This window comes from Lemur catta, chromosome 11 (assembly GCF_020740605.2).
Source record: "Lemur catta isolate mLemCat1 chromosome 11, mLemCat1.pri, whole genome shotgun sequence".
Classification (NCBI taxonomy): Eukaryota; Metazoa; Chordata; class Mammalia; order Primates; family Lemuridae; genus Lemur; species Lemur catta.
Genome location: NC_059138.1, coordinates 44,357,897 through 44,367,955, shown reverse-complemented (window position 1 = coordinate 44,367,955; position 10,059 = coordinate 44,357,897).

Sequence of the window (10,059 nt, the reverse complement as noted above, 5' to 3'; positions counted from 1 at the left end):
CACTGCCAGGAAATCATGGCTTCGGGGTAAAAGTGAGGCCAAGGTTTGAGACAAAAACCCTTTATTAAAATCCCAGAAAGATTTAAGATGTTTTCTCATAGATGTTTCAGAAAGACATAAGGCCTCCAAGGATCTTAAGGGTGGGCTTTGGAGATACTGGATTTCTAAGAATCTTAAGGGCTTTTTCCTACAGCAGTCCCACAGTAAGGAGACTTAAGATAGTGAAAGGCTTAAGTGGAAGATATTTGTACATATGGCTTTTATCTAATGAATTATAATTATGCATAAAAATTGACAATGTTTTTAAAGGAATTATACTAGCCTGGATTTAAAGGGATAAAGGCAGTATAAAATAAAAAGAGGCCTTATATTCCCAAACATCTATAAGCAGTAAACTAAAATGTGAACGTGACTCTAATAGAAGGTGGTGCCACATGCTGCAGATAATCATTTTCAGGGAGCAGGCCTGGGTCCTAATCGAATAATGGCATGTAGATACTAATCAAATATGGACTGACAAGCGATATGTACCTTCTCTTTTCCTCTATTTTTTGGGGAAAAAAATGTTTGTTGAGGTAATCCCACTATTTAATGTTAGATGTGGTGGTGGTGGTAGGAGACGGGCAGATCTAGACAAACTTTAAATAAAAAATTACACATGAGGAGCCCTCATTTGTATGTGGACCTGATTTAAATGATGAGAGTCTTGACCATGAGCTTGCTCTTATACAGTCATTGGAAAATCTTGGAAGAGTGTGGGTGCATTTTGCTTGTGGGATGTATGTAAATAATTTATGGTCAGAAGGCATACTAGTGTACTTTTGAAAATTGGTGGCAAATCCTTTGACATTTCTCTCATCAAGAAGTCAGGTCTACCCTCTGGGAGGCCGAGGCGGGTGGATCAATCGAGGTCAGGAGTTCGAGACCAGCCTGAGCGAGACCCTGTCTCCACTAAAACAATAGAAAGAAATTATCTAGACATCTAAAAATATATAGAAAAAAGTAGCCGGGCATGGTGGCGCATGCCTGTAGTCCCAGCTACTCGGGAGGCTGAGGCAGTAGGATCACTTAAGCCCAGGAGTTTGAGGTTGCTGTGAGCTAGGCTGACGCCATGGCACTCACTCTAGCCCGGGCAACAAAGTGAGACTCTATCTGAAAAAAAAAAAAAAAAAAAAGAAGTCAGGTCTACATTCCTTTCCTTTGAATCTGTGTGTGCTATGTACGATGCTTTGACCAACAGAGTTTGGCAGAAGTAATACTACGTGACTTTTGTGGCTATTATAAAAGATCAGGCACTTTGTTTCCCAGATAACTTGGTCTTGGATTTTTGAGTCATAATGTAAAAAGTTTGAAGCCACCGTGTCTGAGAAAACCCAAGCCACATTGAGAGGTTACCTGTAGGCACTTTGGTTGATAGTCTCTGCTGAGCCACTCTTAGATTCATCGTAGCACTAGACATGTGAGTAAAGCAGCCTCCGGATGATTACAGCTGTAAACCAATGCCATTGTATAATCAAGCTATTCCCACTAAGGTCTGTTTAAATTCCTGATTTGCAGGATCCATGAGCAAAATAAAACGATTATGGAAATAAAAAGTTTTCACAACTTTTGGAATAGTTTGGAACACACCACTAAGTTGGGAATGGTTTATAGTCAGAAAAGAATACTCTTAATCTTTGTAATGACATATAACTATAAACCCAAAACATATTTATAAATAGAAAGAATAAAATTAAGGAAATTCAAATTAAAACTAGGTTAACTTGGTATATTATTTTCTAAAAATAAATTAATACTCAAAACATGAGTTCCACATACTGTATAATAAATGAATTATACCAACAATTTAATTTTTCTTTAATTACTGTGCAGTTCCTATTCATAAAGCACAATGTCAAGTTATTTCATTTAGCCACTCTGGCTACGTTTTATATCTTTCTCTCTTTTCTCTTTAAAAAATATATCACCATAGTGTCATTTTTATGATACCAAATTAAAGCCTTTTAAACTGTGAATTATTATTGAAAAAAGCTTTTTTCTTTCATACTTAGAGAAATAATTAAGCATAAATTTAACAACATATATGGGATAGTTGCTTTCTAGCCTATTAATAAGTTCAATGCTGTAATTTTCATTGCTAACAGACAACTAACAAGATTATAAACACACATGCAAGCACGGGCACTGAAATTATTAATATATTGTACTTGTTTATAATTGGTCATTCAAAAGACACAGGATATGCATGTGTATGATTGTAGGTTCAGGTGACAAACACTCTTCTGCACATATAATTTAGTACTTAATTATACCATGTGAATCTAAAAGCAGATATAATGCTTTGTATTTTTATGACATGTCTATATAGTACAAAACATATGCTCACTCAAATTGTTTAAAAATTTATTATGATGATGATGATGAAGACAATTAGCCAGCTTTTATGAAATGTTTACTATGTGCCTAGTTCTGTAGTAATAACCTTGCATAAATTCTCATTTAATTCACATAACACTTTGGGATAGGAATTTTGATTATACCCACTTCATAGAAGAAGAAACTAAAGCTTAGAGAAATCAAGTCACTTGCCAAAGACACAGAATTGGTATGTAAGTATCAGAGAAGATTTGGAAGCAGGATGACCATCCAAGCTTTCTGGTATTGAGGCCAGATCTCCTCAGCAATTTGCAAATTAAATTTTCATTTCTAACCAGTTGCTTTGATGTTAAGTATAAATTATTTGCACATACAGAGAATACTACCTGCATTAACTTATGATTAACCTACTGGTCTAATGTCAAGATTTTATGATTTTCATCATAAACAAATATAATTGTATATTATTGTCTAGTACTCTATTCATCTCAAAATTCTTATAATTTTCATATTCATTAAAAACTGATACAGATTTATGACTGAATAATTCTCACCAATGTAGAAACAAAACAAGAATGAGAATATTTTAACTTGAGAATATGTTTTGAAATGTTTGTTATTCTTTTTGTGTCTGGAAGTAATTGGAAAATGGGTTGGTAGAGGAGAAAGAAATATAATTAAATGAGAGCTAAAAAAGCCTAGGCAAAATCTAGATTTCAAGGACATAAGCTCCTGTGGCTTCCATTTTGAGGTAGAGGATTCAAGAGAACATAATTATGATGAATATTCCAAAGTCACTACTAGATGCCTTACTTACTTATTAATTTATCCTCTTCTCTCCAAAATTCAGTTTGCATAAATATAGATATAAATCAATGACTAAGAATATTAGTCATAAAGTAAGAGTCTATTGTTTATAAAGTTTCTACTCTTAATGACCCTTTTGCGTCTGCTTGGACTTCATTTTTTTTTAGGGAGTATTTTATATTTTTTGGTTCATGACTCCAGATACATTGAATTTTGAGTAATTCTTTGTGGTGAAAATAAGAACTTATGATTTCCCACAAATTTCAATTAATCTTGCTGAGATTTATTAATGAATCTGAAAGACAAGTGTGCTGATTTTATAGGACCATGTTTTTCGTGGGTTAACATTGGATTGCTGTAGGAAGTTTTAGCATCCTTATGGTTACTCAGTTTTACTAAATCAAGATCTTCCAATTTGATTGCTCAGTATTAGTCATCATATACCAGATGCAGTGCCTAGTAATTCCCATAACTCCATGATGTCATTTATGAGAGGAAACTATTGTTTACTACATTCGTCATCATAGTCTTTTTGCACCGTACATTTCAACATCAGATTTCTAAATTTAGGAAAACGATGTCACAAATTTACTCTTATTTGAAATTCCTAAAATTGAGTTATTTTCACAAAGCATGAAACATTGATGTTCAATGTCCATGCTACAGATAATCGTTAAAGTTCCATTTACCTATGCTCTGACTACGTTTTGTAATTATAAAGTAATATAAAGTATCGATTTGATCCCCTTGAATTTATGATTTTAAAAAGGTGCACATACATGTATAAGGGAAAGCTATATACATAAGTTCAGAAATCTTAAAACTTGTCCTATCTTAAGTGCCTGTGAAATAGTGAAAGCAAACATTCTAAGAAAAATGTAATTCATAGGAGTAACTTTACATTCACAAGTCTTACTAGCCTGGCAATTTTTCAAGACCCTTTCGTATAGATGAGCTACATCTGAAGACCTTAAACCAGTGGACACAAAATAAATTTTCTCAATAAAACAAGAATGGCAATAAGAGTGATAATTTGGGCAAATTCACGTTATTCATGTGGAAACTGATCTGTAAACCATACAAATAATAAAAAAAAATGATGGGCTAATTTTTAAACATTAATCATTTTCATATTCGGAAAAAATAATTATAAATATTTAATTTTTATACAGTCTTAGGGATTTGACCTTATTTTCAAATAATGGTTAAAAACAATAAAAATTTTATGATGATTGTTTCCATGTCCTATTTACATTTTTCTCCTAAATAAAATTGAAAAACTAAGTGTCAAGCTGTTTGTGTAGGTGAAAGTATCTTTCTTTATTGTATTAGAAAATACGCTAAATAGTATTTTTAAATAGGCAAAGGTATTAAGGCATTTAATTAAAAAAACAAACACAAAAACTATGCTTAAGCCCAAGATTCCAACAATTATCAGCAGATTTAAAAAGAATGCATAATATTTTTGATAATAGAATATGTTCCTACTGACAGTGCTTTATAATAATCTTAAAATAGTAAGACTCTAGAAAAAATACTTATACTGAGCTGTGAAATTTTAAAATTAAATGTAGCATAAATAACATATTTAGCCCAAGAAGATAGGGATAGTCTTCTCTTGTATTCTCCCATTAGAAACCCCCAACATATACAATACATCAGATTGAGGTAATAGTAAAGTGAAAATATTTGGTGTTTATCATTATAATTTGCAAATTATTAGGGAAAAATATAAGTGGACAAATGTGGCTTTTTCCTTTTCCATATAACACCAGATAATTTGGGAATGTCCATTTCACTCTGCTGCTAAAATGTGCCTTTTAATACATATTTCTCCCAACCAACAGCTAATTCCAATGGATCATTTAAACAATCTATGCCTACTCTATTCTTAGAATCCTGCCAGCTCTGCAGTCTGGCAAAATAAGTTTTTTTTTTCCCAGTGACATCAAAGCGGAAGAGCCACTGGGAAGGTTTGCAACAGGGACAAGACCATTCTTCTCTTTAACTGGAATCTAGGGGAAACCCAGATTTCTTCCAACAGGTAACCATTGGGAGTCCAGTATCCTATAAATGAGGCCAAAGTGATGAATGCTTAAGTAGCTACTATAGGATGAAGAGTGGGTGGAGTAGTTTTTAGGAACATGAACTTAAAGTTCATTGGAAAATTTATGACAGAAGAGACCCATCAAAAGATATCTGACAAAGATTAATCCTATCTGGAAGGAAAAACTAAAAAACATAGAAATGATTATTTTCCACAAAGAATGATACCTTAAAACACCTGAAAAAATGGGAAGATATAGGGGAAAAGCAGACAATGGTTCTTACATCAATCTAATTACTAATATAAAAATTAATATTCATTTTAGCATTTCTATCTCCTTTTTCAAGGCTCTATATTTTAAAAATAGCATTTGCATATCACAGCATTCAGTCTATGGAAATGTTATTTTCTGGCTGACAAAGACTGTATTCTTTCAGGAGAAAAATAATAATTATAATTTTATTGCTCAAAACAGAATTTGGACTTTTTTTACTCATTTAAATATCGAAAACAGAAAATACAATTTTAAAATATCTTGTTTTCAAGAAGCTGCTCACAAGTCATAGAGTTAAACTAAAACAACAAATGTTAAGGATAATTTAGTTAAAGAAAACATTATATTTTATGAGCTAAAATATAACTCCCTGGTTCTTAAAACAGAAATCTATCCTCTTGCCAAGATAATTTTATACTCTGTCACGTACGCATTAGTTTGTTCTTGAAAAAATAAGAGAACCTTTTTGTTATTTTTATAAAGACATTTAAAATTTTTCAACCTGCCAATTGCAAGTAAATTTGCTAAAGCACTTCTACATAATACACATTTTGATAAGAAAATTTTAAATATCTATTTGCAGTGGCTTTCAATGGCACACCCAGAAGCTATGCTGTCATTCTGAATAGATTCATTTGACTTATCACTTAAAAGTAAGGTAGTTCCTTAGGATCAAACAGATACAGATGTTTAAGACTTATGGTACAAATTAGAGGAGGAAAATGGTCTTGAGAGAGCCAATCTGTTTAAAATGCAAAATTGTCGTTTAAAAAATTCTCCTTATGGAAATACAGATCTCACTGAAGTTTTGTCTACACTGGTAATCATTCTCTATGAGATTTGCCAACGTTCACTGTCTATCCCCACTGGAAGAAAATGGATGTTTTCCATCTGCAGCAAAATAGAGTCAAAACAAATGTATTTAAATTGGAAACATTTGTGGCTAAAAGAGCTGTTCTCTATGAAAACATCTGGTTGCACTTTCAAGTCATTGCCAAATAAACGCATGCTGGAAAATCTATTTTATGCCACACATGGTCACCCATGTAGACGTAGCCTAAACCTGTTTTCATTTGAGGTCAACACCCTATTTTAGGAAGAAAAGTACAGATTTGTGAGTGTGCACTGATTTTTTAACAATACTGCTGGAATGGCCATAGAAGTTTGAACATGTCTACTTTCTTCCAGACGGGGAATGGAATATGACAGACAGTGCTTTTGAAAGTTCTCAGGTAGACAATGCAAAGATTGAAATAATGATGTTTGTGGGACAGATCAAATAACTACTTATTTGTGAACAAAGACTGCTTGTGGGTTTTTGTTTCAGCTAGCTCTGGCTGTTAACTGTTTTTTTTTTTTTTTTATTTACAATAGACTCAGAGAGTTAACTGAAAAGATGTGAAGAGATGATATTTCAGAATATTTGGTTGACTAGGTTTATTTGTTGGGGTAAGTAAATCCCCAAATACCAGAGGCATAACACAATAGAAGTTGCTTTTTCACTCAAGCCCAACACAGATATTTTTGGTTGAGGGGCAGCTTTCTACATTGTTGTTCAGGAATCCAGATTCTTTAAGTTGTGTGGCCCTCTGAAACACCAGGGCTCAAAGATCACTGAAAATTGTTTTGTATCTGATCATCAGAGAGAGTTTATAGGCTCATGCTGGAGTTTTTTATGTGCCTGGCCTAGAACTGTGTACAGAACTTCCTTCTGTGTCCCATTGGCAATACTTAATGAAAGTAAGGCTCAGAAAAGTCCTGCAGCTGCGTACCAGGACACCCAGGATTGGGGATTAATAGAAAGTTTTTCTAATATTAAAATATGGCACTTTATATTTTGTTATATATAATATAATTGTCAGATAGGGTCATAGTCACCATTTTATAATAAATATTACTGGTCTTTGCTTCTCCTTATCAAAAAGGATATAAGCTACCTATAAAGTAACCCTGAAGTATCCTTCTGAAATTGTCTCACAGGCACTCATGAACACACCACCTTCTTTCTGCTAGGCAGCTGCTGGGTATGACTATCTTTACTCATGCACCATTTCCTACTAAACCTTCCATCATCTCCTGTTGGATCATCTGCAAGGTACTGCTGTGTCTAAACATATGCACATTTGAAGGCAGACAGCGTAAGCCTTTGGGTTGTCCAATTTACTCAAGGTAATGTTGTGAAATGGGGACAAGGCTGTCACACAGGGATAGAGGCATTGCTCCTTGTGTCCCCCCTTGTCTCCTTTCCCAAACATCTCCTTCACCTTCCTGCATCCCTTCTTTCTGTATAGCTCAGGTATTTGTCTTAGGTTAAGACTTGTCTTAGGTTCCTGTAAATGTCTGTGCATGTCTAGGCATGTCTAAATCCCTTGCACTCAACAGGGCCTGCATATACCTCGTCATATTTAATCCTTACAACAAATCTAAGAGGTAATCTAAACTATTATAATTGTTCCTATTTCTTTGACAAGGACACTTAACCTTTAAGAATTAAGCAGTTTGTCCATTCTAGCAAGATTCTAGACCAAATCTCTAAATCCAAAGTTTAGGCTCTTAAAAACTACACTATATTGCTTCTTTCAAAATTCAGACAAGGCCTTCTACATTGTTTTCATTTTTATTAAATGTATTTTTATTAAATGTGCTTCATCTTTATATATATCTCCATTCCTTCTCCCCTCCCTAAAATGTCTATCACTCCTTTTTACTGAGAATGGTGGTATTTAACTTAAAACAATCCCAGGTTAGTGCTCTAATAGAACTCAATGAATCCTGGGGGTGAAATTCATTCACTAACAATGAATAAGCAGTCTATATATAAGACTACAGGGTTGGGGACTTTGCCAAATGTTATGATTTTCCAAGGGAAGCTAGGAATTTGGATTTTTTATGTAAAATCTCCATATTTTTAATTATTGACATTTTGCTTATTTTGGGGGGGGGCAAAGTGGGTTTCTAATCTTCAGTGCCCGATGGTGGTCCGTTTTGCTTTCAAGGTGCTTATAGTTTGATATGGGAAAGAGACACATCAACAAGCACTTAAAATGATTTTTGATAAGTGAAATGATAATACAAGGAGTAATTAACTCTATCTGGGGATGATATTTAATGATAACTGGGAGCTTGCTAGAGGAAAAAGACACAAATAGAACAGTATAAAAAGCCTAGGTGGCTTAAAACAGCATAGTGCAGTTGGGAAAATCTAAGAAATTTCATCTGTCTTGAGCAGAGGATACTATTGGGAGTGGTAGAAAGCAAAAGATATAGATTGTTAGAATAAACAATACCATATAGAGCACTTATCATATTGCTACATATGAACATTGATCACATTATCACGTCCATAGCGACCAGCATATTATTCATATGTATGTGTTTGGCTAGTCTCCTCAAATACATTTTGAAATGCATGGACTCCATATGAGTCATGCATAGACTCCATATGAGTCATCCTTGTATACAAGTACTTACTCATTAACTGTTGATTGAACATGTTAGTGAATAAGTCTGATGGCTGCTTGTGCTAAAATTAAAATGTTTGTGCTAAAATTAAAATGTTATTTTACTGTTTTTTGAATCAGGATACAAACACAATGTGGGCAATTAGCCCTGAAATTGTATATATGCTTCTATAGAGCATAACATGATTGAAAATATCTCCAGTTTATATTGAGTTTTTGATAGTTTACCAATATGATATAAAATTTTTAAGCAGAGTTGTATTCCAAATAAGAGGAACTGTTTATTTCATCCTTCAAAATGCAAGTTTTGAGAGTGAAAGAACACTTGGTAATAATGTCAGGATGGCAATATCTCAGGTTAACCAGAGTAGATTGTCATCTTACCAATAATAACAGAAGTACTGGCGTGAAATATGTTTCAGATATCTACATGTTTCTATAAATAAATGTTGGAAAAATAAAAAATCAGAAAATCACTAACACTGGTTATGTGAGGCTCATGCCTGTAATATTTCAAAGAAACTGTGTATATTTCTGTTAAAAAAGCAGTTATAGCTATATAAATGTTTTCTATCAAGAAAATATTTGCATTTATAAACAACTATCAGATGGTGGGGAAAACTTTTGGTAAAGCTTTAAGGACAAGGAAAAATGAAATATACCATAGGCAGTCTGGAATTGATATAAATGTGTCAGTCATTTAAAGGGATGGTCCGAAAGGTGAGCTACATGATATGACAAAGATTTGATCACAAAACTGTGTCAGAGACAAGAAGTGTTTGTGATGTGGGAATTTGATAATCCAGATGGAAATAAATATAAATTTTATTTTAGTAAAAGAGCACTTATATGTTTATTCTGTCTGAGAGGACTATTTCTTCCCTCAAGAAAAGAGAGTGACTAGATGAGCTACTATTTTGGATTTGAATCTGAAAGAACAAGGATTAAGTAGAGTTAATGCCATTTGGTGAAAAGTGGCCATTCCATCTTTATATATATGATGGCAAAGGCAGAAAATACTGAATATGATCAAAGATATCTCCTATATAAAAGATGTATGGATTCCCCAACTTCAAAGACAAGACTTCACAGCT